This window comes from Camelus bactrianus, chromosome 3 (genome assembly GCF_048773025.1).
Source record: "Camelus bactrianus isolate YW-2024 breed Bactrian camel chromosome 3, ASM4877302v1, whole genome shotgun sequence".
NCBI classification, from domain to species: Eukaryota; Metazoa; Chordata; class Mammalia; order Artiodactyla; family Camelidae; genus Camelus; species Camelus bactrianus.
In genome coordinates this window covers 130,749,523-130,761,196 of record NC_133541.1, presented here as the reverse complement: position 1 = coordinate 130,761,196, position 11,674 = coordinate 130,749,523, and the positions used below count along the sequence as shown (strand labels likewise).

At 39.6% G+C, this 11,674-nt stretch overlaps 1 long non-coding RNA gene across 1 annotated transcript; it reads right to left on the bottom strand.

Moving 5' to 3' along the window:
- Positions 1-2,803: 2,803 nt before the first annotated feature.
- Positions 2,804-8,116, bottom strand: LOC141575431 (uncharacterized). The gene is made up of 3 exons (XR_012503013.1): positions 8,008-8,116; positions 3,271-3,367; positions 2,804-2,970 (listed from the first exon to the last, which is right to left on the bottom strand). It is a non-coding gene; the product is annotated as an uncharacterized LOC141575431 (long non-coding RNA).
- Between the last annotated feature and the right edge of the window lie 3,558 nt (positions 8,117-11,674).

Here is an 11,674-nt window from a genome sequence, read left to right as displayed (position 1 = left end):
GAACAAAATTAATGTCTTGCCTTTCGCTAGCAGTATTCTTACTTCTTTGCTTCATTTACTTCTTTCCTCCTTTCATTTCCCCTTTCCCCTCCTCCACCAAAAGAACCTGAGAATGTCTCAGAACACTAGATTCAAATTACTTTAAAGGTTGTCTCATCCTCATGAAATGACAGTAACATAAAAAAATCTGTACACATCCCAGAATTCATTGTATTTGATTTACGCACACACGCGCGCGCACACACACACACACACACACACACACACACACACACACAAAATCAGGCTACCTCCCACTTACAGAGGAAGAAGAACCACTTATTCTGAGTTTTCATTCACTGTCCGTGAGAGCAAAGTGTCTTACGCAGACTTTCACCTGGCTTCATGCATGGTGTTTTTAGTTGGATTTCTGCTTTGTGGCCATAGAATTATTCTCCTAACAGAAGAGAGGAAGTGGAGACATAGACATTCTGCTCAGATATTGGTGTCATCATATTTGAGTTGGGAAGGACTTAAGACAGCATAGAGTCGTATCTGTTTATGGGTGAGAATCCATGATAGTGTAACTTGGACAAGAACCTGGATCTTCTGCCATCGTGCCCACGAGGGTGAAGAGGCAACTTGGTGGCGGATGGCAGTGATCCTTCTTGCTTGAGTTCCAGGGTCTTGCTAGTTTTCATTGCTCACCTGCCTTTAGTTAAGGTACATGTGGCCTCTCATGGGAAGGTCACGCTGTTCTGATAAATAAAGTTACTAATCAGCAAAAAGCTCTGGACCCACTCATATTTCCCAGAGTTTTTTCTGCTGACCTGCTGACACTTTATGTAAATGAGACCTAAGAAACTACTGGATATAAAATCCTTTGTGTTATCCTCGAGTTCCATAGGAATGGGGTGCTGTCTCAGGCTCTCTAAGGCTAGATCTGAATAAAGATAGGGTGATAGGCTTTGCTGCTGGACCCTCCACAATCAAATGTGTTTTCCACCTTAGTGTTTAGAATCAGGCAGATGAGCTCAAATCTTGCCTTTACCAGTTATTAGCTTAGTGACCTTGGGGAAGAAACTGTACTTAATTGTGTTCAATTTTCTTTGTTTGTAAATAAGTTCAGTATTTATTTTAAGGTTTTTGATTTAGAGTTGAATGAGTTAATTTCCTCATTTATACCTAAAATATATATCGCGTGGCTCTATGATGGTGCCTTGGTTGTTGATTACTAAGGCACTCGGCAGGGAGAAAGGGGGTGGGGGACCCCTGGATTCTAGAGCTTATTATATTCCAGGATATGCTTGTAAAAGACTGGATGTGCAGTGGATTTTTAGTAAATATCCATTCCTTTCCTAATCCGCATTGATTGTGTATATATCTTTATATTAATATATGAACAAATTTATAATGCAATTTAAATATTTCTGTAGAATTTAAAATATGTAGTTGTAACAAAAATACGTGAAATAAAATGATTTCACTTTTATTTTCTTTTCAATAAGCAAAACAAAATAAAATAGAAAAGAAAAAAAAAGGTTTGAAGGAGTAGAAATAACTTTCTTTCCGTAGAATCAATTCCCTAACAAAGGTTTTTTGGTTGTGTTGTTAAACAGCACATAAAATTGATAGGTTGTGACATATTGGAAATGAGGAAACAGTGGAGACATACTACCTCCAATGAAGTCATTTAGTTACCATGTCAAAACTAGTTCTGCTTCCTGAATGACAGGCCAGTAAATCGGGAGATGAGGTGTTAGAGCAAGGAATACTGACTTTATTTGAAAAGCTGGCAGACCCAGAAAATGGCATACTGATATCCTGGAGAACCCTCTTCCCCAAGTCAGAATTCAGTCTCCTTTTTTACTAAAAAGGGGCGGGGGTGTTGTTGGTTGTTGCAAACTTCTTGCTGTACGAATTGATTTCCTTGGAATCCTTTGTTCTTGCAGCTGTCCATGTAGGTCAAATCATGGTGCCCCGGTAAAACCTCCAAAAATAAACAAAGTTTATTCTGTTTTACTACTTGCCATCTATATATAAGTGCAGAAGAGCTAACATCCTTAAAGATCAGAGCCCGGAGAATAGTCTCTCCTGGATATTTCAGGCTAAAGGCAACTTTCTTTTACAAAAGCTCCAGAGCTAACAAGTCTGAACCTAGAAAACAGGGCAGAGGTTTAAAGCCAAAGGAACACATCTAATATGGAGTCAAATTTGTTCTTTTCTATTACAATTTCTTTTTCCACCTCATAAATAATTTTATTAAGAAACATGGGCAATTTTTTTTTATTTTTGCTTCTTAATAACGGATAAGTGGTCCAAATACATTTTTGTGAACAGGGATGCTGTGCGTGCCTTGGGGTCACAGCAAATTCTTGTTGGGGGTGGTCGACCCTGCAACATGCCTGCTGCCCCATGACCCTTGGTGAGAGTCCCCCTAACCAGGGGCTATCTTCAGGAACCAGCATATGGGCATTGACCTCTGAAGACCTCTTTTTCAGGTGCAGGAAATTTTTTCAGATTCTGTGATTGAAAAATCACTCCAGCTGGGGAAAATTAGGGAATAAATGAAGAGGAAAGGGGCTTGGAGTAGAGTAGAAGAGAAGGACAGAAGATCATGGAGCCTGGAGGCTTGGCAGCGAGGCCTCCGGAGAGAGAGAAGCAGGGGTGGGGATGGGCCCTGTTCCAGAACCAGCTCCTGCACCTGTCCCCGCGCCCAAGACACACAGCCTTTAATGACCCAGGACTCTCTGCTGTCTGGGCGTCACCCTAGGCAGAACCTTGAGAACAAAATTAAGGGGTGGGCAGTACTCACATAGGGGGTCACAGAGGACTTTGTTCAAGTCCACAGTGCCTTTTCTGGTCATGTGTTTTCAGTTGTCCTTTATCTTAGGATCTGAGGAACAGGAGCAAGGAACTCAGGGAGAGATCCAGGAAGACATCTGAGTGTGTTAGGGAGGACATTCACAGCGAAACGGGGAGCGAGGACACCTGCAGCAAAGTAAAATGACTTTACAACTATTGCATCAGAGCTGCAGGTATGAGAGAGCCTAAGCCTGTTTCAGAGTGCAGGGGACAAGTGGAAAGGAATGGTAAAATTTCCACTGACAATTGAAATTTTGTTAAACAGCCTGCTACTCTTAATTGTATCACTTGAATGTAGGCAGGTGTATGTCTGTGAGCATTTATAGGTTCACACAACCCCACCAGCCCCTCTTGACCCCATCAGGGATGGGCTTTCTCAAGCACAGTGCACCTCCTGCTTGGGTGGGCCATGCTGCATGTCCTCACCTTGGGCCGGGCTGCTGCAGGGCACTGAGTCCCCAGGCACGGGCTGTGAGACACGACAGGAACATCTCTGCTCATAACTGAGAGCATCCGTTTCCCCCTGCAGTGTAAGAATGCCGGTGACTCAGTTAGAAGCATGCTTCAAAGCTGTCCGTGTCTTTGCCATCCAGAAGCGGAGCCTGGGAGCTTCCGAATTTCTCCAGAATGCGGTTTACATTCACATTCGATAGGTGAGTGCATGTCCACTTACAATTGGAGGAATTACTGCAGTTTTTCTGAAACTTACCACTATTCCATCTGATTTTTCTGTGCTAGGATTCAGTATAGCCTGCTAAAAATTCTGGAGTCAGATCTTGAAACCCTGATGAAGAGGACTATTTATCTTATTTCTTTATATGATAGTATTTTACTTTCAAAATTCAGAGTTTTTGGTTTTTTGAGGAAATTTGGGGGGGGTTGGAGAATCAACTTTTCTCTTACCATCTATGTGACCTGTTGCTATATGCCTCTCACCTGTCTTCTGTCACTTGTGAGGCAGTTCCATTTGTGACCCTGTCTGGTTTGTTCATGTTATAAAACATAAAGTCTGTAAAAGTACAGTCCCTTTTACTCTGAAGACATTCCACAAGTACTACTTAAATCTGAGTGTGGTTTTTAGAAGAGAGAATCATTAGAACATGTACTTGCAGGTTGCTAGTGCAAAATCCCCAAATCAATACTCTAGCTCAACATCTAAGATCTTTCTAATCTACCTTGGATTTATATGGATAAGTGAAGCAGTTTGCTAAGAACACAAGACCAGGTTTAGAATACAGGCTGGTGTAGCTCAGCAGGTCCTTCCATGCTGATGCTCTGCCAGAGGGCGGGGCCGAGGAGACAGGGCGTGTCCTGCCCTCCCTGAGCTGACAGTTTCATGGCAAAGACCTTCATCAGGTGAAGAACTGGGAGTTTCTTCTAAGAACAGTGGGATTGAAAAGAGTCCTATAAGCGCGGGACTGACAGAATCCCATTTGACTCAAGTAGGGGAGAGCGGTTGTGGGGCCACTTGGGAGACTCGTGAGTCCAGGAGTGCAGTGTTGGTGGCTTCCACTTGAGCGGTGAGATGGTCAGTGGGTAAAAGCGAACAGATTGAAGACATGTTTAGATGGTAAAAAGAAAGGATGAATGCTGTCTGTGAAGGTAGGATGGAGTAAGGCCCAGCTTTCTGGGTGGATTAATCAGGTAAATGATGGTCCTGCTGTGCTTTTAGGAGGGAAACTTGCAGAGGAATTTCGGGGGGAAAACTGATGAGTTCAGTTGTGGGTAAAGTGAAAGGCTGCTCGATGTGTGGTCTGGGAACTCAGGTGAGAGCCAGTAGTGAGTAGAGGAAGGGGAGAGAGTTTTTCAAATCATTTTGTCTTGTGAACATACAAACAAGAATGAGTAATGACACACAAAACCTCTAAATTCTGGATTTAAAACCCAATAACATTTTGTTATATTGAGTGCAGAGGTTCTTAAATTTTTAATAGAAATTAAACAAATAGAAACAAAATAGTGGAGTTAATCAACATCTTAGAGTTGATGTGTGTCCTTGTATGTATTTTGATACCTCATCTCTTTATAAGCATAATCTACAAATGCTTGTTTAGCATAAGATTTAAAAAAAGGGACGGGGCACACAATGTTGTGGGTTGAGGCTGATCACCTTGGGCAAATTTTGTAGTCTCTCTGTGCCTTAGTAGCATCTTCTGTGACTGCCCCCGGGCCCCTCATCACAGCTGATTTCCTAAACTAGATTTTGGGAGGGAGGCTGCTGAAGGGATTAAGAAGTGGCAAATGCTAGAGATACTGAAGAGAGACAATAAAACAGATTAAAGCCTATAAACTTTGTACAAATACCCTCAAAAGTGAAAGAATCCCGCAGTGTTTTGAGCCACTTAGCATAAGGGAAACAAAATCACGTGGACCCAATTCTCTTGAGCATGTGAGTATTGTGGGTGGGAGGATGTCATCAGAAAAGTGTTGAGAAGAGGCCTTTTGGTTTCCCTTGACATTTCCAGTAAGGATGGGGCAGAGGAGCGAAAACCCCCTCTTCACAGTGGAAGCTGCTGTTTTGTGCGAAACTGACCAAACGTTGGAGACCAGTCATCAGCGGTGCTGGCAAATGAAGAGACTTCAGGATTGGGTGCGGCACTTGCTGTGACTTCCAGGTGACCTGCTGACTGGGGGCTGTGAGGAGGGCAGTAGGTTTGCAGGGTGACCCGGGCATAATCCCTGGCTCTGAGGCTGCTGGTCTGATTAGCAGACCTGGGCACCCGCAGTCCTAATGGGGCAGCTCATGATGTAGCCTGGGACACCTGCCATTCTGAGGGCGAGAAGAGGGCTCCTCTGAGGGGGTGTCCCTGCGGAGAGTGGAAACATCCTCCTGCAGGGGAGAAAGTGCCTCTGAGCATGGGGCCGGAAACACAGGCAAGACCAGCCTGAGCACGGAGGGTTTGGGAACCCGGAAGTCATACAGTGGCCTGAGCAGCCTTGTTCCTGAGAGACTGGAGGGACAAGATGCTGAAAAGTCAGGCAATGGTCCGACCCTGTGGTGGGTTATGAGTGACAAGAAAGGACTGGTCAGGCAGGCACGAGAGAACCCTGTGGCCATCCCAGCTGGGGCATCACGCCGGAGGGAGGAGCAGTTATAGACTTTGCCACTTATTAGCTGTGTGACTTTGAGCAATATCACTCCACCTCTCTCTACATATATCTTGATGTGTAAAGTGACAGAGTGACAGGCTCGTGTCATCAGAAGGCTTAGTTTAGCTCTGATCCTCTGTGTCCTGTCCTGTCAGTGCTACCCTGCAAGTTTCTGCAGTGGCTGCTCTTACCCTGAGATGGGAGGGCGCAGAGGGACATTGTAGAGCCTGAGGGCAGGAAGAGGTTGCTTTAAAAGCAGACTTGTAGCCGCCTGCATTTGCAGACCTTCAGGCAGTTTGGTTGAAGTTAGTGGAGAGAACTTTGGAGGCCTTAGTATCCTCATAAATCTTGTTTTCCCTTGGGACTGGATTTAACTTTGCAGATCCATGTTGAAGATTTGAGCTTCTGGCAAAGCTGTTTTCAGAGATGGGTATATACATAACATATGGTATAAAATAAAATGCTTTTATTTAATGTGTGGGACTTTGCAGGTCTTGGGAACAGCTAAGTTGGCCTGGTCTCCACGGATGACAGTAGGGGTCAGCAGAGCGTGCGGGAGGGCAGGCTGACCGCCTTGCTTCTGCAGGGGGTTCTCCATAGCAAGACACTCTGTTGAGTTGACTCTTCTCTAAGTTTGGTCTGAGCAGACAGCAAAGTAATGAGTTCTGGTGGGATTGTATAATGACAGGAAGAAAGAGGAACCCGTGGTTTTCGGGACTAGGACACGCTTTTGGTTCCTGATCCAGTGTGTTCCATTACATAATTGATAAGTTGTGTCTATTCTGGGACTTGATTGAAAGAAACATTCAGCCTTAAAGTTAAGAGTTATGTATTATTTGGAGGGAGGACTCGAGCCGGGATGACAGCCTTTCAGATCACTCTGAGGGACTGCTCCCAAGAGGTAGGGAAGGAGCTGGGATATATAGGAGCTTTACAACAAAGACCAGGTAGTTGGAACAATAAAAGATTGTTATCTAAGAAAGCCAGGTATCTCAAGTTCAAGAATTTAGTGTTTTTCTATGTATGGGAGGATGCGAACATTTTGGTCATTGAATTCAATTCTTTAACGAGCACCTGGCTATCTAGGGCCAGTATCCTGTTGTTTCTTACTGTGAGTCCGCTCAGAGGGCACCACTGTGAGTGGCTGAGAGGCTAGGCTGCAGGCTTGTACTCGCTGAGGAGTGGCAGCAGCTGCTGATGACTTGGTTTCAGCATTCTTTGTTTACTGACATGGATGCAGTATTTTCATTCACATTGTAGTATTTTCATTCACAGTGCTCCCCCTTGGTCCTAAATTCGACCAATATTTTGAGAGACATTTCATGACCAATTTTGTCCCATTGTGCTAGGATGGCTCATTCCTAGTTAAGTTGAAGAATATTCTGAGCTGCCATTCAAGGTGTTAGATTTTTTATCAGGACCTGTTGATACTAAAATTTCTCTGGATCGCCTGTCTTACTAGTCTATTATGATCGAGGAAATGTTTGCCCTTCGTTGCTCATTCCCATACCTAGAATCACACTATTACAATTATTTTATACAGGGTTATAAATTTTATCTATTTCTTCAAGATGTTTAGCCATCATCAATCTTGTAGGCCTAGTTACACATTGGGAAATGTAACAGACAACAATTTTATTATATAGACAGGACATAAGTAATAAAGCTAGTAAAGTTAATAAAGTCACGAATGAGAATTTAATAGTCGAGAAGTTATATTTTTGGGTTAAAATTTTGCTTGTGTTCCTGATTGAGTTTGAGTCATCTTATGAGAAATTTCATATTTATGGTCAGGGTCAGAGCAGGTATTAATTAGCCTGGTGAGGTCTCCCACCTTGTAAGATCAACAGTGGCCTAAACAGAACTATAATTTCCTTTTTAGAATAACGTTTCTGAGGGCTATCTAGTTAGAGCCTTGGAGTAGGGAAACCCACCAAGGTAACACAGAAGTACTAGACAAAGGTAATTTACCATAAACTTAACAGTTGGAGTAGTTCATAATCAAAGGTAGGAGAAATTATCAAAGTAATTGGCATACAGGCCTGGTTCGGTGTTTTGGGTCAGCTGTCTTACCTCAGATGTCGTCGTCTTCTCATCCTGGCCTGGGTAGATTTTTCTTCATTTGGGCATTGTTTTAAGGTGACCAGTGCTCTATAGGCCAGTGCACTGCAGGGGCTGTTTCTGATAGGAAATGAATCCAAAAGTCCATTTCCTTCAGCTTTGGTATGTACGGTCTAGTTAAGAGTACCTGATAAAGGATCCTTCCATTCAGGTAGTAGACAGTTCTTTAAGTCATGCCTGTTCCAGTATGTATAATCCCCTGGCTGCAGGTCATGGGGCATTGGAACTTTACCCAAGGATAGATTACTGAACTTCAGAAACAAACCTAGAGTATTCTTTTCATAATTCAATTAACCTTTAGAGCAATGTGACATAACAGCAAGGAATGATCTGGGAAATGTCTTAGTAAATATAGACCTCAATTAACAAAACTAGAATTTAATATCCACTAAAATATAATCTTTTTTCTCTCTAAAGTTACCCTCATTTTTCTCAAATATAGTCAAATCAAGAGTAATTTGTTTACAAGTTAAGTCTGATTATTTGATCATATAGGCTTTTTTAAATTGGCTGTGTTGGAACTTTTAATTAGGAGTCTCAGGGTAGAATGTTAATAAGGTTTTCTAAGGCCAGGAAAGCCACATCAAGGTCTTGTCATGGTTTTCTGCCTTACACATTTAGGTAAATTCTTTTCTTTTTAAAATCCTTAAAATACCTTGAGATTCCTATATCTGTTAGGAGATGATCTTCCTCATTTGTCTGATTGAGCCATTGGGGACCTAAGAGATTTTAGTCTCTTGAGGGATCAGATAGAGAGAAAAGATAACTGTTCCAAGTCTGCTTACATAGGTATAATTTATCAAATTTCTGTGAATCATAACTAGTTAAGGAGAAGAGTTTCTTTATGTCAGGGAAACAGGTTAAAAGCCAGTAGTATGTCAGAGAAAATCAAAAATTATAACCATATTCACCAGTTTACTCAGTCCCATGTAACTAATTTTTTAATCAGTTTTCATTAGACATTTAAAATTTCCTACCGAGTTTAGTTCAGTGTTATAGTTTGAAATTTATTAGAAACCAGTAAATCTCCTTGAAGAGAAAGCATTTTGCAAAATCATCAGAAGAAAGCAATTAACTGTCTATAAATGACAAAAATTTAAAAGCATGTTTAGACACCGTTACACTATAATCGATGAAGAAACCTGGTCACTATAACCAGAAATATGACTGGTAACATTTTAGATATGTCAGATTTTAGTGAGTCCATATAATTTCTAGAGTATCTATATTAATAATATTTTCTCATACAATATAACCTTAGAAGATTTATTATTCATTTGACAATACCATGTATTTAACATGCCAAATAAATTTACTAGTTTAAAATCTCTCTTTGGGATGTTTCAGGGGCCCTCTGTAGCATCCCAAACTTAACTGGAGATTAAAAGAACTTTAATTAGAAATTGATATTTGGGGAGTTTGTTAAAAGATTTCAAAACACTTGGTCACGTAAACATATAGATCACTGTGAAGTAGTACTTATTCATTAAGAAAATACGTCAAAGGTAAAGGCAGAACAGATCAGGTAAGTGGTATAAGAAGCTTTATAATTTGTTACTGAAGGTGGATTAACATTTCAAGACAATTTTGTCCTCTTAACAGAGAGTAAACCAAATCTACTCTTGTACCAGTTTATGTCTAAGATTCATTTACTTTGCCCAAGTTGATTCTAAATTTAGCCAATTCCGACAACGTACAAATCCCTTTCTTCAGGGTTCCTCTTCCACAAGCCTTCCACAGCTTTCGATACTCATATTAGTTTGTTCCTTATTTTCTATTCCATTCAGAAGTAACCAGCTTCAAGACAAAGTCACTATTTTTCATTAACAAAATATAATTCCATTCTTATATCTTCCTTTACACATTTATCTTACTTTCCTAGGATACTGAGATCATTCCCTTAATAATAAAGACTATTTCAAGGTGGCACCAACCATTTATTAATACTTCTAAACACCTTTATTTTCTCTGTAAGAGGAAGTTAAATGTTAAATAATTCATATTTCAATCTTATTTTATCTGAAAATGGCATAGCTATTTAATAAAATCCTATCATTTAACTTAATGTAGCACAACTCTAGAATTTAAAGATATCAAACATTTAGAGATTATCTTAAATATACATTTTAAAAATATATTTTAAAAATTTACCCAAAGCTCTCATCTCATTTGCATTTAATTTATTTAAATTTTACCACACCACATTACTATTATATTTTTTAACAAATCTGCACCAGATATAACAGGATCTTATTTGACTTTCATTAAACCTAGGTTCAGTAAAAGTACTATACTTAATATTGGTGACGTTAAAGATGTCTATATTAATTAGAACATACTTAAACTAAACAATATCAAATATTATCTTAATATTGAATATTTTCCAGTTCACATGAAGCTGAAGGTCAATTTGGTCAGTTTTTATTTTAAAACTACTTAATTTGTAAGCTCTTATTTTTTACGCCAATTAAGCAGAGCTCTTTGACATTGAGTTTTATTTTTTCAGCTGTAGAATTATCTCACATCTACAATGTGTACGCAGGCTTATAAACAGACAAAAGTTAGAGATTTCATAGCTTCACTACAAAACTTACTTATGAGATAAGTATAATAATAGTTGTAGTGAACTGAATTTGCTTGCTCAAATCACTAAGTCTTACCATTTATGAAACAGACATTTAAGATTTCTTGACAAAGACTTAAGGACCCATCAGGGTTCTGAGTTGTAAAATGCCACAAATTTCTTTGGCCCTGAGTTTTATCTCGTTGAGCTAATTAGGCTCAGTCCTAGGTCACTGTTTGCTGTATTTACATTTCTGATCTGCAAGACAAAGACACACGCTTCCAGTTCCCCAGAGAATTTCTCTGTCATGCAGGCCCAATTGTATCTCCTTAATTTGCTTCTTTGTATCAGTGAGAAGAGCTGTAAACAAAGAATTCCATTTTTAAAATTTTAAGGTTTATTTATCTTGCCTTTGAAAGCTTGCATAAGGCATTTAGTAAGGTCTCTTTTCCTTGAGTTATAAGTTAAACCCAGGGTAAACCTCTTATTATATTTTTTATTAGCTACTGAATATTAGTTTTTAGTTTTACGTTATATTGGACAGCTCATGTAACTCTATTGGTTTCCTTTACTGTGTTCAATTAATATTTTCTGAGGGATAGATACGTGCCCAGCCTTGTAATACCAAGAAAAGGAAGCGTTTTTCCATTGAAACATATCTATCCCAAAAGATAATTAAGGAAGATGTTTATACAAAGCCCATTTAATATACCAATTTTACAAACTTTTATCTCAATTTTATTAAATCTTTTACCTTTAATTTTTATATTTATTATGTTTAATCAATAATTCTTATTTCTAGAAGGAGTGCCAAAAGTCTTTTTTTTTTCCGTGCATTGTATCTAATTTTATAGAAAAGTCTCTGGGATCCCAAAGTTTGAGCCAAAGAGCTTAGGCCCTTCTCAATTTTAATTTCATTAATTGGTCTGTTGTCCCAATCATTGATCAAGTATTTCAGTCTATATATATTTATATATATATATATATATTTTAGCCCTATAAATACATATATTTAAAACTGTGGTAAATAAAACGGACTTGTTTGAACTTTAATGT